Source organism: Myotis myotis, unplaced genomic scaffold (genome assembly GCF_014108235.1).
Source record: "Myotis myotis isolate mMyoMyo1 unplaced genomic scaffold, mMyoMyo1.p scaffold_m19_p_6, whole genome shotgun sequence".
NCBI lineage: Eukaryota > Metazoa > Chordata > Mammalia > Chiroptera > Vespertilionidae > Myotis > Myotis myotis.
Genome location: NW_023416368.1, coordinates 58,396,428 through 58,409,226, shown reverse-complemented (window position 1 = coordinate 58,409,226; position 12,799 = coordinate 58,396,428). Strand labels below are relative to the sequence as shown.

The following is a 12,799-nucleotide window of genomic DNA, read 5'->3' as shown; positions in this document are numbered from 1 at the left end:
GCTGGAAAGGGGGTGAGTGTGCCCAATGTGGGAATAGAAGATCTGAGAGATGGAGAGAGAATCCTGAAATTCACTTACTCCTAAGGCCAACAACCCTCCTTCTTCCAGGTCATAAGAGCTAATAAATCCCTTTTAATGCTCAAGCTAAATGACTGTAAGTGAAAAGGTCCCAACTGGTAGTTAGATGAACCCAGTAACTCAAATGTAATTCATGAAATCAAGTAACCTTTGGAATATTAAAATACATGTTATGACTCTATATAAAAGCAAATGCTTTCTGAGAAAAAGGATGAACCTGCATCCTCACCAAAAAAAAAAAAAAAAAAGCAAGGGGGGAGGTCTGCATCTTTATAAAACCAATTGCTTCTTCTAGGAGAGACATAAATGTTCTCAAATTAGATTGTGGTGATGGCTGCACAACCCTGTGGCTATACTCACAGCGCAGTGAACCACACACTTAAAATGAGTGAGCTGTATGGTGTGTGAATTGTATCTCCATAAAGCTGTTAAAATAAAAACCAAAAAGAACCAAAAGCAAGCACACATGCCAGCCTCCAACATCAAGCATTCATCAGGATTCAGCGTAGGAAAGGGAAGAGGAGGCGCTTTCTGCATCTTCTCATACATGTGCTCATACTTCCTTCCTGTGCACACAGACGCCTCCTACACAGCGAAAATGCCGTATGCAGATGCCTCTGATTAGGGCCGGCCACATTTCCCATTATTATGCAGCCTAATTCCTGCCTATTATCCAAATGCAGACTCCTTCTGCCTAATTTCAGGCAGCCTGGCAGCTGCAGAGGAAGAACAGCTTGCCCTTCCGAGGAGGCCCATTTGACATAGAATCCCTGCTGCTACGAGGACTCCAGTCCTCGACATGTCAATCACGTAGGCACGAGGAGACCTGGGAACAACGGCGACTTCCTTCTTCATCTGTGAGCATGTTCCTTCCAAAGCCAGCATGAGAAGATGGAGAGAAGGGCAGACTTCAAGACTAGTTTTGGTATTGGGGGCGGGGGGGGGGGGGGGGGGGGGGAATGGGGGAGGGAGGTGGTAAAGAATCAAATAAGAGCAGAGCAAGTGCTTACACAAGACGCGCTCTCTCCCCGGCTATCTCCGTTTTCATATTAATCTTCATGAACACGCGAGCCCTGACCTTTAAACCACCTGACCTCCAGAGCTCAGTGCACTCCCATACGACTCAATTACTCTGACTTTGCTCGTTCTCCAGATAATCCCTTGACCCCTCTTCAGAGGAGGCATTTCCCTATTTTCAATAGCTTTCCTTGTGGTTTTTCCTTAACTATAAACAGAGATTTTTTTAAAAAAAAATATTGTAACTGTACTTGCTACAATGAAATAGGGTATTACATTGCGAAGGGCCATAGTTACTCAATGAAATACTGTATATAAAGTGTTCGGTTAAGTTTTTAACTCTAATGACAAACAACTCAATTGTTATGCTGTATTCAGTGACACTTTCGAAATATATTTCTTTCCTCTAGTAATAGCAAAACAGGGACATCCTGTACACCTTACACTAGAAAGACTGCCACATTCTGGCATCAGTTACAGAACTCATCACTTTAAATTCAAGAAAAGGTGAATCCCTAGCAGGGGAATCTTTAAAAATGTGTAGCTCCTAAACATTTCCTCCTCCCTTAAAGAAAAATCATCATGAGCACCAGCTCAGGGAGTCAAGAAATGTGGGCCACTGGTACCCAATTTGGTGCCTCTCAGAGATAACGAGGGGCAACCTTAAAAAACAAAACAAACTATATATATATACACACATACACACACACCCCCTAGGACTCCATGAGCTCTTCCTGAATCAGAATATCTGGGGACAGAGCCTGGAAATAGGGATTTGGGAAGCAGCTCCCCCGAGGAACTCCACCGTCCCTGCTCCCATTAGGAAAGCAGGTGTGCATTTGGGATCCACAGACCCACTTATCCATCTCTCTGCTGTTCATTCCAGGACCCTTCCAGGGACACCTCTGTTTCTAACACAGCTCATTTCCATTATAAAATTCCTCCGTCTCAGGGAGAGCCAGGTTGCAGGAAACAAGCTAGCTATTTTAAGCAGGAAGGGATGTTCACACAGGGAATTGATACTTATGTGATTGTTGAAAGGTTTGAGGGAGCAGGCTCTATGCTGGGCCTCCAGGAAGGACTCCCAAACAACAGGGAACTGGCCCCCAAGGGTGCTGGTGCCTCTGTCATGGGGAAGGCGGGGCACCTCAGGAAGCTGCCCTGGGGCTACTGAGTCAGGAACATCCTGCCAGCTGTGACCCCAGGACCTGGGAGCTGCCTCTGTCACCTTTCCTGGTCCTATGCCAATATGTTCTAAGCTGGATCCTGGGAAGAATCCTTCACTTCCTGCTACACTTTGCGTTAATGAAATATGTTTCTGATGCTGCTTCACTGAAGAGCAGTCACCAGAACTGACTCCAGCATGACCGCCTACCCTGAACAGAGGACCCGACTCGCACAGACTGAGGCCTCACTCACTGTCCAGCCGTCTCTAACATCCCCAAGTCTCCCGCACCTACCTTCCTTCCTCTGGCCTTTTCCTCTCCATTGCCCCTTCTCGTGCAGACAACTGCTAATCCAGATCCCAGGACTGAGCCTGATGACATCTTTTGCATTTCTTCTTCTTTGATTCAGCTCATCATGCAGCCTGTCTAGTTTTGTGTGTGTGTGTGTGTGTGTGTGTGTTTTTAATACGTATTTTTTTTTATTGATTTCAGAGAGGAAGGGAGAGGGAGAGAGAGAGATAGAAACTTCAATGATGAGAGAGAATCATGGATTAGCTGCCCCTTGCACACTCCCTACTGGGGATGGAGCCTGCAACCCAGGCATGTGCCCTTGACCGGGACCGAACCTGGGACCCTTCAGTCTGCAGGCTGACAGCCTGTCTAGTTTTGTGTGTGTGTTTGTTTGTTTGTGGTTTTTTGTTTTTTTTGTGATTTGTTGTTGGGTTTTTTTTGCTCCTGATTCTTATCATCCAATAAACTGGCTGTATGCCCCCAAATCCCATCATTCACCAAACGAATGACACTTGAACTAAGCAGATAGGATGACTACAAAATATACTAACACCACCTTCACCGGAAAATTTTAATAATCACATTATCAGCATGTGCCCAAATGCAACCAGCATTTTTTCACATACTAGTCTTTTCTGGACCATACGTCCAACTCAGCCTTAGGTGCTACGAGCAAGTAAAAAACCCTGACCATAAGGACTTAATATTCTCAGACGAGCAACAGAGACTTAAGACAAAAGGTCAACAGAGACAGCAAGAATTTTAGATGCTGCAAACAGACTATCTGACACCAATATGAACTAAAAGCTACTCAGATTTGAAATGATGAGAGCTGTCCTTTTTTTAAAAGCATGTGTGAGGTCTCCAGAAAGGAACATATGGCAACATCTTGTGTAACAGCCCACAGAGTCCATTTTTGCAATCAGATCTTACTTAATACAATACACTGTGTGACTTCAAATCATGGGCACATGTCAAATACAGAAAATCTCCCACAGCTACCTGGGCAGGGTGGGAAATGAAGGAAGATCTTTAAAGCAAATGAATCCGTTCCCCACACAGGGAGTCGGGCCAGAGAGTACACCTCAGGTGTGATACAAGTTGCACATGGGCCCTTGATTTCTGAATTTAATTTCTCCTCTGAGTAAACTATTTTTATTTCTAGATTTCACTTGATATCATATTTGTGCTGGCATTAAGACTCCCCCCACCCCACCCCCTGCCTGAGGATTCCGCTTTCTCTTCTCATTGGTTTTTCACCGTTCTCAACCCACTCCCTCCAAATCAGCAGCATCTGTTTCTAAATAAGGTGTCCACACAGGCCTCTTACTTTACATATTCACTCTTAGTAAGTGGAAACACACACTTGGAGTTTCTCTTCACATTATGCAGAAGGTGGAAGAGGCACCCACAGAAGCTTGCTAATTTGTTTTAAGTGGAAAATTTTTACTTTCATTTTTTTTTTTTTTTTTTTTGTAAAAGGATTCCATCTCACCTACCACACTCACTTTAGAAGTATGCCTTAAATAGGAAACTCAAAATAACCAATCATTTCTTTTACTACTGTAATGATAACCAAGTCTATATGGAACAAAACATTTCCACCATTTAGAGATGAAAGTCAAAAGTTCACGGACACTAGATGAAGTGTCATTTCCCCTAAGCACCGAGATAAAATTAATCACAAAATATCCTGGAAATCACCAGTGACCACGGAACAGAGGAGACTGATGAGGGGAACCTGGCGCCCTCTGGACAGCGATCCCGCCTCCTGATTCCAGAGGATATAATCCTTCTAGACCAGACTAAATAAATACCCAGCTGCCCTACAGAAAGGGAGCAAAACCTCAAAAGCCTGGTGTGACCGACAACAGCAGATAAGAACCCACGGCTGATTGTTTAAAATCTCCTCTCTCTCTCTCTCTCTCTCTCTCTCTCTCTCTCTCTCTCTCTCCCCCCCCGAGGTAGGCCTGGCTCCCAACTATTTCTTTTTTTTTTTTTTAATGCTCACCCAAGGATACGCTTTTATTAATTTGAGAGAGAGAGACAGACAGACAGACAGAAACAACGATGTGAGAAACATTGATTGGAAGCATCTCAATGTGTCACAACCTAGGTATGTGCCCTGACCAGGAATAGAACCTGCAACCTTTTGGTGCACGGGATGATGCTCCAAACTGAGCCGCCTGGCCAGGGCTGCTCCCCCACACTATTTCTTAAGTCTTGGAAACTCTACAACTGAGGTGTACGTGATTACTGTCTTGTTCGATACAGCAACTTTGATACAAACACATTAGGAGACAGGCCTGGGAAGGGAACCTAGGAGACAAGACCGGGATTTTAAAGAGGAACCTGGGAGAAAATGGAAGTGGGAAAGTTATTTCCTCCCTAAGTTCTAAAGTAAGCCTTTTCCTCCTCTCCTTGCTTTTAATCGAACACTTGTTCTCACCTTGTTTTTAACTGTTTTGTTGTTTTTAAGCCTAGAGGTTTCCCCCTAAATTTCCACAGGTGAATGAATGAGTTTATCTGCATTACTGCAACCAGACTCTACACTCTATTTTAAAAACCAGCCGTCTTTTTTCAATATTTTCAAACATACCACAGTTTTCTCCGGTCTCTAGAAAAGAATACAGTAAATATAAAACATGTTTCTCGACCCACACAAATCTATCAACGCCAACTGCTAGGAGCTCACAGGCAGCTTTCCTCTGTTCTGTTTTCATATCCTAGTTCTCTCTATCAATAAATTCCCATTTTTACAACTAACTAACCCTCCCTTTGAAGAAGCAGGCTGTAACCTGTTTTATATTATCGAATGCCAAAATCTGGAAGTAAGTTGAGGCTCTGATATTTCCCTCCCACCCGCCCCATTCTAAAAAGCCATCCATATCCACCCTGTTCTCGGCTGCAGAGACAGGAGAGCCCGGAGCGCGAATGCAGGCCCAGGGCCTCGCCGGTGATGTCTTTCACATGCCAAGGAAATCCAGCCCAGATCAAGGGGAAAAGCAGCTGCTCATGTTAACGGTACAGACAGCCGGCACTCTAACAACACACAGGACCAAAAATCAAAGGAGCCTTTAAAAATATGGTACCAAGAAGATGAAACGGAAGAGAAACGAAGTGAAGGTGGTCCGCTAAGGCAGGAAAAACTAACACAGGGACAGTGAAAGGGCGCCTGTCAGGTACTTGGGCAGGGAGCCGCTGAGCACACTTAGCATCACTAAGTACGCATCGCTGTGCAAACAGTGTGGTCTTTACAAAAAGAGCCGCCCAGCACAGAGACAGTCTCCGCTTTACGTCCCCAGCACATTCCTAGAAACCAGAACATAAATAAAGCCAATCATATGTTCCCATGGGAACGACTTCCAAATGGAAGGGTTACACCCTGGCCAAAGGCACCAAAGAAATCACAGCAATGACGATATTGCACAAAACCTATGACACAGCTACAGACCCTGCAAATCCTATACAGTGGTCAAATCAAGCCAGAGCATTGGAATTTGATGTCAGAAGTGGCTTGACAGACCTCAGGGTCTAACTCTCCTCCAGGCCAGGACATGGAAACCCAGAGGACCACTCGCCCTAGATCAAGTATCTGGTTAAAAGCCAACTGAGAAACAAACCCAGGCCTCCTACCAACCAATCCACGGGCCATTAGACAAAAGTCCCATAAGACAGACCCCCCCAAAAAAATCATACTCTGTTATTATAGAAGCTGCCTCCAAAATAAGACATACATGGAGCAAATAAAAATATAAGCACCTGTATAACACATTTTACCTGCAAGCAATGTCATCCATGAAGAATTCTACATGTGTGCTTATGATTAGCAACCATTTTCTTGTGAGCCTTTCTTACCACTTACAAAGTACTGTGGGAGAAGACTTGGACTGCCAATCGGGGATAGCCATGGCATTTGGTCATTCGGTCCTTCTGATTGGAGCCTCGGCCTCCCTGGCCACAGGACCTGCATGTGACCCCAGGCAGGCCCACCAGGGTTCTTGCAGGGACCACGTGCACTGGGCGGGAATTCTCAGGGTGCAAAGCTTTGAGAAAGGCAATGTAGCCCAGCCAGTGGCCAAATTCCCCACTAGCCTTTCTGCAGGAGAGATGGCAAAAGTAAACAGGAGGGAAATGTGGGAAAGGCAGAAAGACAGCCTGGCATACCGACAGTGAGCTGGTACAACACTCTTAGGACAGTGGGATACTGGTGATTCCCACCCTCTTTGTTCTTTTATGAATTACCTAATCTTGCTGCAACAAACATGAATTTTGTAATGAGAAATGTAATGAGAAAACTATGTCGTGAAGTAAGGGCAGGGCTGGTAGTCAACTAGAATGGACTCCCTTAACTGGCTCTCTGAGGCCTTTTCTGATTGGCTGGATCCTTTGGGATTCCTGAGCCTGGCCTAAAAAAACAAGAAAACTTTCAGTATAATCCATAAGGCTGACTGCAGGGTTGAGGGTGTAGCTTCCTTTATGGGTGTGGCCCTGATCTGGACATCAATCTTAATTTTCTTTTAACACTAGCTAACTGCAGACCTTTTCCCACAACGCTATCAGTAAGAGTGTTCATTGTCAGTCAACCATAAAAATTCAACTACAAAACCTGAGGCTAGTTAGAAGCAGCTAACCTCCTCCGGACTGCTCTCCTCAGCACACCCTTCACAACTGTTAGCCAACCACCTGTACAAATTTCAGTTTTTGTATTTCTAAAACCTTAATTCCTCCTCCTAGAGACTTCCTCTTCTTCTTACCTCAGGTCTTACCTTCAGACTTGCATCAGATTTGGCTTCCTGCTACACAAGACTGGGCTGTTTCCCTTTAAACTTTTTAATTTTATTATATCTCTCTCCCCTCCCCATTTCATTCCTGAGACAACTGTCCCCACCTCTAGCTTTAGGCACACTGCCTGGCCTCCTATCTTCTGAAAGGAATTTCATTCAACAGACAGCAATGGAGACAGAGGAAATTCCTAAGTTTCACAAATACTTCTAGTTGAAAAGCAACATAATTCTGGCAGTTTTGATGAATGTGGTTTGCCAACTGCTGACATAATATTTGGGATTGACATTCACAGGAAACTCTATTTCAGGTCTTAATTTGACATCAAATGCTAAAGGCACAATAAATGCGGAAGGCAAAAAAAAAAAAAAAAATACAGGTAATCCTACAGTCGCATGGTGTTTAGGTATTTTTTAGACCAAAGAAAACACAGTACCATAGAAATATTACATGGTGGCCCAGCCAGCATGGCTCTGTGGTTGAGCATCAATCTATGAACCAGGAGGTCATGGTTCAATTCCCAGTCAGGGCACATGCCTGGGTTGTGGGCTTGATCCCCAGTAGGGAGGCATGTAGGAGGCAGCCAATAAATGATTCTCTCTCATCATTGATGTTTCTAGCTCTACCTTCCTTTCCCTCCCTCTCTGAAATTTAAAAAAAAAAAAAAAAAAAAAAAAAACTTTAAAAAGAAATATTACATAATGGTTAAGTGAACAGATGAAGCCATAAAAACCTGCTCAGTCCTGAAGTCCTAAAAAGACTAACCACCAAGTACCAGAGTGGCTGTGGGGAAGCCCAGGGGGCTGCACCCCGGCAGAGGTGGCGGGGTTTCCTCTGCCCTGTCTAACTCACCAAAGGTAACCGAGGCAGGGCCTCAAGCAAACCCGTGTGGAAAGTGCTCTGTGGGAGTGGGAGGGTGGGGAAGCCAGGGAGGAGGGTGGTGCAGAAGGAAAGAAGAGAGGAGTCCGAATTGAGGTGAGAATCAAGATGGGCCCGGTGCAGAATGAGACATGGAAAGGCCCACCTGCTGGGCAGGCGCTCCATCCACTGGAGGAAACATTTATTAAAGAAGATCTAGGGCTAAAGCACCCAGCTAAGTGCAGGGGAAACAGCATTTACTAGTAAAAATAACACCAGGATCTTGCTCTTAAGGAACTCCGTCTCGCTAGGTGGAGACACACACGAGACCAGAGAACTTGGCAGATAGAGCACCGAATGCTCAGGCAGAAGGGACAGGGGGGCTTCCTGGCAGCTACACCTCACCGAGCGAGTCTCAGGGGACCAGAGAGCCGGCCCTCTTGGCTTTGCATTTGCCTTCACTGCCATCCTGGGTCCCTTGCTTCCCCAGGTGTCGGCACAAAGCTCCCCTCCCAACCCACCCCCCCGTGGAAAGAAAGGGACTACCCTTCTGAGGTTGCCTGGTATTAGCACATCACGAAAGCCAGGCCACCTATTTACTACAAACTTACGAACTTAGAAAGTTGAAATTAAAGGGCACAAAACAGGAACTCAAAACCCACAAGCTGAAGCTTCAAAGGTGAGAATGTCCCATTTCATAAAAGGTGGTTGAGGGTTCCCACTTGACTGTTCCACATTCTCCCCCACTCCTTCACCACAGTCCCAAACAGACTCACACTTGCTTTCTCACCGTCTTCAACACACACTCAACGGTTTCTTTCACATCCAAAGAGAAGACCACAGGCCCTGGTATGCACAGGGCTTTACTCCAAGCCATTCTGCTTGAAGACGCGGCCTCGTAGAAGCACAAACACTACAAGAGCAAAAGCATGATGGGCTATTCCATTCTCCTCTAAATGGCTGAAAGACTGTTAAACAAACATGTATTTCTTCTGTAATAAGACCAAGAAATAGGGAAAAAAAGAGCAACAACAAAACAAAGAACATGTGCTATGGATGAACCCTGAAGACATAATGCTCAGTGAAATAAATCAGCCCCCAAAGGCCAAATACTGGGTGATTGCACTTATCGGAGGGACCTAGAGGAGCCGAATTCATAGAGGCAGAACACAGGATGGTGGTTGTCAGGGCTGGGGGAGGGGGAATGCGGAGTTCTTGTTTTAAAAAGCACAGTTGCAGTTTTGCAAGATGAACAGTTCTGTGGTTGGGTGGTGACAATGGTCGCCCAACACTGGGAATGTACTCAATGCCTCTTAATTCTACTCTTAAAATGGATTAAAATGGAAAATGTTACAGTACACGTTTTATCACAATTAAAATGAATAAACTCTTTCAAAGAAAAGTCTGCAGGAATGTATTGGGTCTAGTGTCCATCTGTACCTAACAACACACAGGCTTCTCTTGAGTAAGGTACAATGGTTCGAGCAATTATGATGGAGACTCTCTAATTCCTAACTAAACCATCAAGGGTGACACGTGTACTGAGAGAACCTGCCTGGGAGGCCTGGGCCCAGACTTTTCCCTTGAGAAATAGCCACCCCCTTCCCTCCCAAGGATATTAGAGCCTTATCTGCAGCACAGCCTCCACCACCATTAACTGATCCCTTAACACACATTCCCCGAGACACATCTTCTCCAGCCTCACGACCGCCTTGAAGAGTGGTGGCACCCCCAGTCCAGACATGAAACAGGGCCCAAGATTACACAGAGGACAGCGGCTCAAGTCTGTGCATCACCCACCTGTGGGCAGGGCTGCTCCCCAACGTGGACTCTCTCCCCACTAAAATCACAGCCACAAAGAACTGGCTTTTGGGGGGACTGCAAGTCCCTTCAGGCCCTGGTTCCTGCAGCTCACCCACGCAGACACCTGCTCTGCAACTTCAGGGCACTGCTTTCGTGCTGGATCCAAAGATCTCACCTGAAGAAGAGGGAGCTGCAAACACCCCATGGGAGGCCCCCCGTGTGTCTCATGAATGACGCTACAGAAAAAACGCTTGGAGTAGCGCTCCAATCCTTTCCATTGCGTGATCGCTCCAGCTCAGTCAGGAAGCCCTGGCACACCCGTTGGCCTCTATCACAAAAGAGGAGCAGCTCCCCCTCAACCTGCTCAGCCATTAGGGAACGGAGGAGAGACAGCTCAGGGCCGGCCTTTCCTTTTCTCTCATCACGGCTTCTCAAACTTCCCCCCGAAACTCCCCTGACAAAAGAATTCACTGCTCCAAGGATCCAGGGCCTTCCCAGTTTCCTGCCTAAATGGAGAAAAAGGGCTAAAGGCTGGCTGTCTTTTTTTAAGATGGGCTTATTTTCATATCAAACTCTTCCTTCCAAGTCTCAAGTAAAATTGGTACCAAGAAAGATGGGCCATGTTCCAAGCCTCCAGAAACCTCCCGCCCCCAAAGTGAGCTCAGATGAGGAAGCAGGTCTGGCTGTCCTGCACGCAGAGGCCCTCATGGCCGGCCCCCGGATGAATTCCTGGCAAGATCTTCCCGGAGCAAATGACTGCTGATTGTATCATTCGCTTGGCATTTATGCACCGGGCTTTACCCCGTGGTTTTGTTTTCGAGTGCATAAACCTGTAAACTCCCTGTGCTCAGGGACGGTCACACTTCCCTATTCGCCCACGACATCAATTCCTGTTTCCTACACAAAACAGACATTTGGTAGAGCAGGTTCTTCAAAAAGTCCTTGGGTAAAAGAGTAAGTGCGGAGGGAGCGACGGCCATCTTCCTAGAGGCTCCTAGTGAATTTCTGTCTCAGAGCCTGGTGGGGGGCAGGGGGGATGGCAGCAATTTATCCCCCTGCCTGGAGGCGCCGATTTTCCTCTGTCCTGGACACTGAAATTGGCCAAATTATATATGTACTAAATGTATGTATTTGCTTTAAAATTACATTTGCCTGTTGTTTCCTTCTCATGGAAACTCAAGTATTAAAGTTTAAAATTGCTCATTCTCCATATTCTACATGTCGACTAATAGAGTCTGACAGGTAAATATGTTCAAACTCCTTCCACAGCAATTTAAAGGGTCTCCTATTTTTTTTATTTTTATTTTTTTGCTTTGTTTTTGTTAATCCTCACTCGAGGATATTTTTCCCATTGATTTTTAGAGAGATTGTAAGGAAATGGGGGGAGGGGGAGAGAGAGAGAGAGAGAGAGAGAGAGAGAGAGAGAGAGAGAGAAAGAGAGAGAGAAAAAAATCAATGTGAGAGAGACACATTGATTGATTGTCTCCCACACACGACCTGACCCAGGGCCGGGGAACAAACCTGCAACCCAGGTACAGGGCCTTGACAGAGAATGGAACCCACAACCCTCTGGTACACAGGCCAATGCTCTACGACTGAGCCACACTGGCCAGGGCTTCTCTCCATACTTTTATCCCAGTTTTTCTCTTTCTGTGGTGTTAATATCACCTGATGTCAGAGTAAAGCATCACTATCTCTGTGGCAAGAATAAAAAATGGAAGCCCTATTCATTGGAATTGGATACAGTTAAGTCCTCATTTAACGTCATCAATAGGTTCTGCGACTTTTACGCAAAATGATGTATAACAAAACCAGCTTTCCCTTAGGCTAATGATATAAACAAGAGTTAAGTTCCAGGCCATATCATCAGCATTATAACAAAACAAAGTTCAATGCAATTAACATTATTCGAGGACCTGTTGTACAAAGTCTTTGACTTCAAAACTAAACATGCTAGGCCACTAAATAATTTTCTATCCCAGCTTCTGTCACTGCAGCAACTTTCACTGAAAGGTTGGCCCTGAGCAAGCAACTGCAAAAGACAATATTTACACATGACATCAGACACCTGCTGTTGAAATCCCAGAGGACTTTTCCTACCAAATCTCTAGGGCTAGGCCAAGAACAAAAGGTACCCACAGGGCGGCCACATCTCTCCAGCTCACGTTGTGCATGCTCATTGCTACTTCTCACTGTTCCTAAGGCTGTTTGATCATCTCTCTGATTTAGTGAGTCCCTGACACACAGAATTTTCCCCCCAGGAGGGTGGGGAGGAAAGTATTCCACACAGAGGCTATAACTGGTAGCAGGAAATGTAACAAAGGTGTTCAGAAGTTTTAAAATACAGCAAGTAAACCACAGGTTCAAGTCTCTCGGTGTCTCCATGGCCACAACAAGGACTTCCAGGTGGCTGCCATGAGAGGGAGCAAACCAGAAAGAGGGGGCCTCATCAGTAACACAAAGTGTGTCCCCTGGGGTCCCAGATTCCAGCAAAAAGCTGAAAACTCGCTGTCATACACCCTAGGGCTGCTGCAAATAGTGTCTGAGCACCAAGTGAGGCTACTGATTTTTATAGTAAACCTGTTCCAACATATGCCGAAGACTGTCTTTATTGCTTGAAATTGTCACTCGTGATTTTAATCAGTGGGAGATTTCTCAACAACTTACCCAATTTTCCCTTTCCGCAGGTCAGACCAGAGTCTCACTAGTCTGTACCCCTCCCTGCCCTGTCACACACATCACACTTGTTACATATCTTTCCTCTCAAGGAAGACTGAAGGCTGAGACAAAAACAAATTTCT

At 45.6% G+C, this 12,799-nt stretch overlaps 1 protein-coding gene across 9 annotated transcripts in view; it reads right to left on the bottom strand.

Moving 5' to 3' along the window:
• TMEM131L (transmembrane 131 like) overlaps nucleotides 1-12,799 on the bottom strand; it is a 145,604-nt gene that overhangs the window by 87,523 nt on the left and 45,282 nt on the right. The gene's annotated exons all lie outside the window — the stretch shown is intronic.